This window comes from Labeo rohita, chromosome 8, assembly GCF_022985175.1.
Source record: "Labeo rohita strain BAU-BD-2019 chromosome 8, IGBB_LRoh.1.0, whole genome shotgun sequence".
In the NCBI taxonomy this organism is placed as follows: Eukaryota; Metazoa; Chordata; class Actinopteri; order Cypriniformes; family Cyprinidae; genus Labeo; species Labeo rohita.
In genome coordinates, this window is record NC_066876.1 from 34,826,067 (window position 1) to 34,833,611 (window position 7,545).

Sequence of the window (7,545 nt, forward strand, 5' to 3'; positions counted from 1 at the left end):
AATCATTAATCCAAATAAAATTTTTCATAAATATTGCAACATCCAGTAAATTCATTTACAACTACTCATTTGAATTTGTAGAAAATACTGATGAGGGAACAAAAAAAAAAGCTAAAAAGCTACAGGATGTGGGCCCAGGTGTGATGTTTTTCTAAGAAAGAAACTTTCTAGAAGGTTAATTTAACTCTTGAAACTAGTACGCAAGGTCACACTTTTTCATACAGGCGGAGATGAATATGCCTTTGAATAGCTGTCTCTGTTTCTGAATGCTGTCAAATGACTATAGAAACACTGCGTGTCATCACAGGATAATGATCAGGCTGGTTGGCTTGAAAGAAATTATACAACGGCAGATGCGTCTACTGCTCCTGTTCCCGGAGGTTTGCTCATCTACGCTGAAGGTTAAAACGTGACATTGGAAAGCAGAGAAATGACTCATGTTGAGGTCAGCTTGAACACCCAACATAATCACATGACGTGCAGCCTGCGGTAAACAACTAAAAAATAGTGACCGCCCTCCATCTAACGAGCTCGGCTAATTAGCAATTTTGAAATAATTAGATCCCTTATGAATGTAAAGAATAAGCAGCATTGCATGTTTATTGCTGGGAGACTATTTTGAGGAAAGCAATGGTTACAGTGTCATCTGATTTGCTTCTGTCTATTTATATTCTTTTGTCTCGTGTCTTCCATAACAGGGGGCTGCAAGACAGTTTAAAGGGGTCATCGGATGCCCATTTTCCAGTTGATATGATTCGTTAGGGTCTTAATGAAAAGTATCTAATATACTTTGATTAAAAATCATCAGTGGTTTTGTAAAACAACACCCTTTTTACCTTGTCAAAATGAGCTCTGCAAAAATCATCTCATTCTATGGGGTTGTTCCTTTAAATGCAAATGAGCTCTGCTCGCCCCGCCCCTCTCTTCTCTCTGTGGAATGACGAGCTTGTTTACTTTAGCTGCATTTAGCCGCGTTTAGCCACTAAATTTCCTAACTACCACGTTATTAGGAAAGCCGATTGCAAAGATTCATAAAAAAACGCTTATACTCACTTCTGCAGTAAGTGAAGCTGGATCATGAATGGTTCGCGTGAACACAGACGGATATATGTAGATCGGGAGGCGCATTCCCTTCACAAACAAACGTAATCCACTGCATCTTCAGCGGCTCAGATGTCGGGAGTAAATGACGACCACTATGTTCATTATTACATCCAGCAACACAACACCTCAATCGCACAATCTGAGATATTCTTGTCTAACTTACATCCCTGCTCCAGCATCAAAACAAGGAAAGTTACTGGACTGTTACAGCTGGTCTAAGGTAAGAGCTCATGTCAACTATCGTGGGAGCGGCCTCTGTGGGTGTGACACCACACCGACAGGCATCTGAGAACGGCTTGATTTGAAAAAGGGGATATTATTTTTACAGATTAATTAAAAATCACTGCATGGATTTTTATAATTATAGGGTAGATTTGTACATACACTGACAACACACATTAATGTTCAAACAACATGAAAAAGTGAAGTTTGCATCCGGTGACCCCTTTAAAAACAAATATTGTAAACATGTAAAAATAATTAATCATAAAAATAAAGTTAAACTAACTAACTAAATAAAAATCAGTGGAAAGATGCATTTAAATAAATAAATAATACTAATACAGTGCAGCACTATAGTAAGTGGAAAAAATAATTCATATAAAAAAAATGATAAATTCATATAATATGTAACAAATTCTGCAATCGTGCATGATAACAAAAATAAAAGTTTAGAGAAAATAGTGTCAAAATAAATAATAATAGAAACATGATTACATAAATAATAAAATTAAAAAGTAATATAATATTGATTTAATAAATACTGAGATAAGAAAAAAACAATGTAATGATTATTAAATATTGAAAACTAATATTCTATAACAAATAAATATTTTTATTTATTATTTATTATTCAAAGAAACAAATAAATAAATACATTTTTAAAAATCAGTAATAAAAAATTGATTTAAATAAATAAGATATGATTATAAGATGATTATTAAGGACTCCTGTTATACTACAGTGATTCTTAACTGGTGGGTTGCAAGTCTGTTCATTATTTTATCAAAAATAATTATAAATGCACATAATGAAGTGCAAGAAACTATAATCATGCATAGTTATGATTGGAAACATTTAGAGAAAAACTGCATTCAAAGGTAAAAAATATAATAGAAATAAGATTAAACTAAATAAATAAATAAAAATCAGTGATAAAAAATAATCTATTTCAAAAAATAAATAACAGTAGTACAGTGCAGTACTATAGTGAGTGGAAAAAATAATTCATATTTTATCTAATAAAAATGATAAATGCATATAAAATGTAACAAATTCTGCAATCATGCATGAGAGCAAAAATAAAAGTTTTGAGAAAATTGTATAAAAATGTAAAACAAATAATAATAAAAATAAGTTTACATAAATAAATAATAAAATTCAAAATGAAATCAGTAATAAAATACTGAGTTAAAAAAAACAACAACTTAGTGATTATTTAAGATTGAAAACAGTATTATATTATACAGCATTATTATAACAGTAGTTTTTAACTTGTGGGTTACAAGTCTGATCATTATTTTATTAAAAATAATGATAAATGCACATAATTGTCTACAACAAACTCTATAATCATACATAATTATGATTACAAAAAGAAAGGTTTAAAGAAAAATTGTAAAAATAATAAATAATAATAATAATAAAACAAAAAATATATTATAAAATAATGTTATTTAAATAAATAAGATATGATAAAAGTTGAGAAAATTGACAACTGTTCTAGAACAGTGATTCTTAACTGGTGGGTTGCAAGTCTGTTTATTATCTTATCAAAAATAATTATAAATGCACATAAAAGAGTGCAGAAAAACCCTACTCTAATCATGCAAAGTTATGATTGCAAAAAGAAAAGTTTAGAGGAAAACTGCATACAAATGTAATAATAATAATAATAATAATAATAATAATAAATAACTTTTTAAAATCAGTGATAAATTTGATTTTGTTAGATTGCTGTCTCCATGCCTAGACAATTAAGATCCAGCCCCGGACGCCAGATCCCGTCAGAAAATATCAGTTTGTCCAGTATCAGAACAACTCGTCAGCAGAGTAGTCTAATACCCAAACCCTGTTAACAGGAGGTCTTGTCTGGTACTCAAAATACTCTGAAACACTATTAACAGTCTTCTATCAGCCAAGAAGTTGACTGAGGAAAAAGCCAATGAAAGTGAAGAGGAGACAAAGTAAGGATGGTAAAAAGGAGCAGAGTTTATTTAAGTCTTAGCTGCATATGTCTCAATGCTCAGACTTCGTCTGAAGAACACAAATCCAACAAGTATTGTTATACCAAACTGCTTCACAACATCCCATAAACCTTGAGTTTCTATAAACATTCCCTTGTATCTCTTGTTCATGAAAACAAACAGCCCTTGAAGCTACACCGTCATAAAACTAAACAACAATGGAAAAAATATATTAAAAAAACGACTATAATATAATATACATGACCAATCAATCAATGAATCAATAAAATGAATATACAAATGACTATAATGATTATAAATGATTATATGATTCAATGGAATAATAAAATGATTAAATATTATAAATAAATAAATAAATGAATGAAGAATAAATGAAGCATATATAAAAAGAAAGCAAAACACAACACAAATGTATGGTTGCCCTCGAGGCAAAACAGACACAGTTTGCATTTGAAGACCGTCCGATCCTTCAATTTAAATAAATAAACTATGATTATTATAAGATGATTATTAAAGATTAACAACTCATGTTATACTACAGTGATTCTTGGCTGGTGGGTTATTTTGCAAGTCTGTTCATTATTTTATCAAAAATAATTATAAATGCACATAATAGAGTGCCAAAAACTCTATAATTCAAAATGCATATAAGATGTACAGAGGAAATGCATCTCATACTGTATGTTTTGTTGTTGACGTCAATAACATCCAATGAAACTCGGCAGTAATTGGAATCTAGTCAAACCATGAAAAGGTCCTCGCAAACTGCACTGAATTAAATTCAGCTTCACCTGCAACGAGCATAAACTTGGTTTGTGTCAACCACAGTGTGTTCTGTGCTGTGATTTAATGGGTGCCAAGAGCATGTCAGAATTGAATTTTAACATTGCAGTGCCCTGTTCATACACAATATAAAAAGCGGGTCCTGAAGCAAAACCAGCTGAGAACCACAAGTCTAGACGCTAAGGGATAAAGCTTGATCCGACACATTTACTGCCTCCATTCTTGTGTTTTGCTCTCTTTTAGATGGATTAAGCGGATTCGTTCCAGGACAGAGACGTACAGCTGCTCTTAGACAGACCATTTCATAACACACAACATCAGCAGTGAGTTTGGTAATGGCCCCATTCAGCATTAATTACGCCATCTAGCCGCTGGCTTCACCCCACCATCACCCTGAAACGCTCCACTGCACCATGCAACAGCAGGAGGGTACAAAAAAAAAAAAGGTTCACTTTCACAACACAAGTCAATATATGGATTGCAATGGGGATGGTGGTCTTATTTAAAGTCTGGGAGACGGGGATCGATTCAGACGCTGGACCGCTGATCCATCACATCTTTCACTGTGGGCGCTGTCTGTGGTCTGGGCTTTGCTGTCAAGTCTATTGTCTTGACCGTGTTTAACGGACCAGCGAGTATTTGCTTAACGCTTCGAGTCGGAGCTGTGTTGAATTAATATTGATCAGATGAAGCCTGCAAGCTAGGAATGGAATCTAAAGCACTAGAGTAATTAAACCTTATTATGAAACAGCTATTTTTGGTTCTGGATTCCAGTCATGCTAAAATAACACTATATTGTGAAAGATCATTTTGTTATGTGAGGAACTGTACCTTCTAGCAGAATGATATTGCCGTTTTTATACCATGTCAAAAAATATGGTGTAAATTGCTAGTAAATTTCACAAATAATTCAAAGAAAAGGCAAGAAACACATTGAATTACATGTAACATTTTGAAGTAAAAAATAGTATTTTCTGAAATAATTTAACAAAGCTTAAAAAATAAACTCTTTCTCACAATTCTGAGTTTAAAAAAAGTTAGATTTGTGAAATATAAACTTGATATATATATATTTATATATATATATATATATATATAATTATTATTATTTATAAAAACATTTTTCGCATTTTTCTAAAAAATTAGATTTGTGAAATATAAACAAAATATAAAAAAATGGCAGAATTGTCAGATAAAAACTTATTATTTTCAATTCAGTGCAGAGACAAACAAAACTGAGCTGTGACGTGAGAATTTAGAGAAAAAAACACATATAAGTTTATAATTTTTTTTGTCTGAAATAAAAATGTATTATTATTATTATTATTATTATTACTATAGGAAAAAAGACAAAAATGAGAGGAAAAAAACCTAAATTGTGAGATAAAATGGGCTTCAATAATAATTTTTGTTTTATATTTATATTAAATATAAATTTATTTATAGCTTCAAAAAATATATATTTATTTTTTAGTTATATATTTATTTATTATTTATTTATTATTTTATTCATTTATTTATTTATTGGCATTTTTCTAAAACAGAAATTTTTTACAAGAAACAAAGTTAGATTTGTAAAACAAACTTGCAATCGCTTTAAAAAAATGTCAGAATTGACATTTGAGGATATTGAGGATAAAAACTTATTTTTTTTATTCAGAGCAGAAACAAACAAAACTGAACTGTGACATGTAAACTCAGAATTCAGAGAAAAATGCGCAAGTTTATATACTTTTTTTGTCTGAAAAAAAAAATAATTATAATTATTATAATTATAATAATTATTATTATAGGAAAAAAAGACAAAAATGAGAGGAAAAAACTAAATTGTGAGATAGAAATGGGCTTCAATAATAATTTTGTTCTATTTATAGCTTTATATATATATATATATATATAACACAGAAACACAGAAATTCTAAGAAAAATGTTAGATTTGTGAAATATAAACTTGAACTATGACATGTAAACTCAGAATTCAGAGAAAAAAACATATGTGACTCTGGACCACAAAACCAAAAAAAGCTTTCCGTTGATGTTATGGTTTATTAGGATAGGACAATCCTAGACAATCCTAGGACAATCCAAGATACAACTATTTGAAAATCTGGAATCTGAGGGTGCAAAAAAATCTAAATATTGAGAAAATCACCTTTAAAGTTGTCCAAATGAAGTTCTTAGCAATGCATATTACCATTCAAAAATTAAGTTTAGATATATTTACATAAGAAATTTACCAAAAATCTTCATGGAATATGATCTTTATGTAATAATATACTAATGATTTTTGGCATAAAAGAAAAATCCATACAGTGAATTTTGACCTACACAATGTGTTGGCTATTGCTACAAATACACCCTTGCAACTTGTACGTATCAACAGGGTCACGTATGTGCAAGATGATACATATATTTATATATATATATATATATATACATATAGTATTCTTTTTTTTTTTTTACGGTGTAGTAAGCCCATTTTAAAATCAATAAGGCACTCATAATACTAATATAGTTGTGCATGCCTTTTTTTAACAGTGTAGTAATCCCATTTTAAAATCATTAAGGCACTCATAATACTAATATATTCATGCATGCCTAATAACACAGTTTAGTGATGGTAATATTATCAGTATAACCGGCCTCTCGTGCCTTATTGCTTAAATATGCAATATTCATGCATAAAATCATGCTGGTTCATGGAGGTCAGAGAAAAGCTGTGGTTTTACTGCGGTCTCCGGCTTTAAGCCCTCATGATTACAGCTCCTGTGATAAGCATCGTTTAATTATCTAAGAGGTCGATTGAAAGCACAGGGCTGACAAAATGATTCCTCTCTGCTGCTCACATCAACTGTGATGAACATTGCTGCTGTCACAATCACATGGTCCAAAAACATTGTTGAAGTGATATTTCACTGGTTTTTGTCTCTCTTTTTTTTAGTATTATTTATATTATCTATTGTAGTTTTTAATAATATTTAGAATTTAATTTTTATACTTTCTTTTCATTTTAATTTTAGTTAAATTTTAGTAATTTTTATGTACTTTTGTCATTTGTATTATTATCATTATTATTATTTTTTAGGTTATCGGTTTAATTTAGTTTTGTTTTAGTTTAGTTTGAGTTTTAGTTTTTTTTATATCCAGTTTTTCATCTTACATTTATACTTTTATTTGAGCTTTATTCAATTTAAAAAAAGTTTTAATAGTTTTACTTTAGGTCTGAATCTCACAAAGAACAAAAGTAATTATATTTCACTTTGTCATTAATTAATGTGATATTTTAATTAATTTATTTTCAGTGGTGATCTCATTAGTTTCATTACATTTTAATTTAAATCAGCATAAATTAAAAGCAGTATCAAATATGACAATGATATATATACCATTTAAATAATAGTATACACTTACTTTTCTTTCATTATAGTAAAGTTTTTGTGTGCAGTAATAA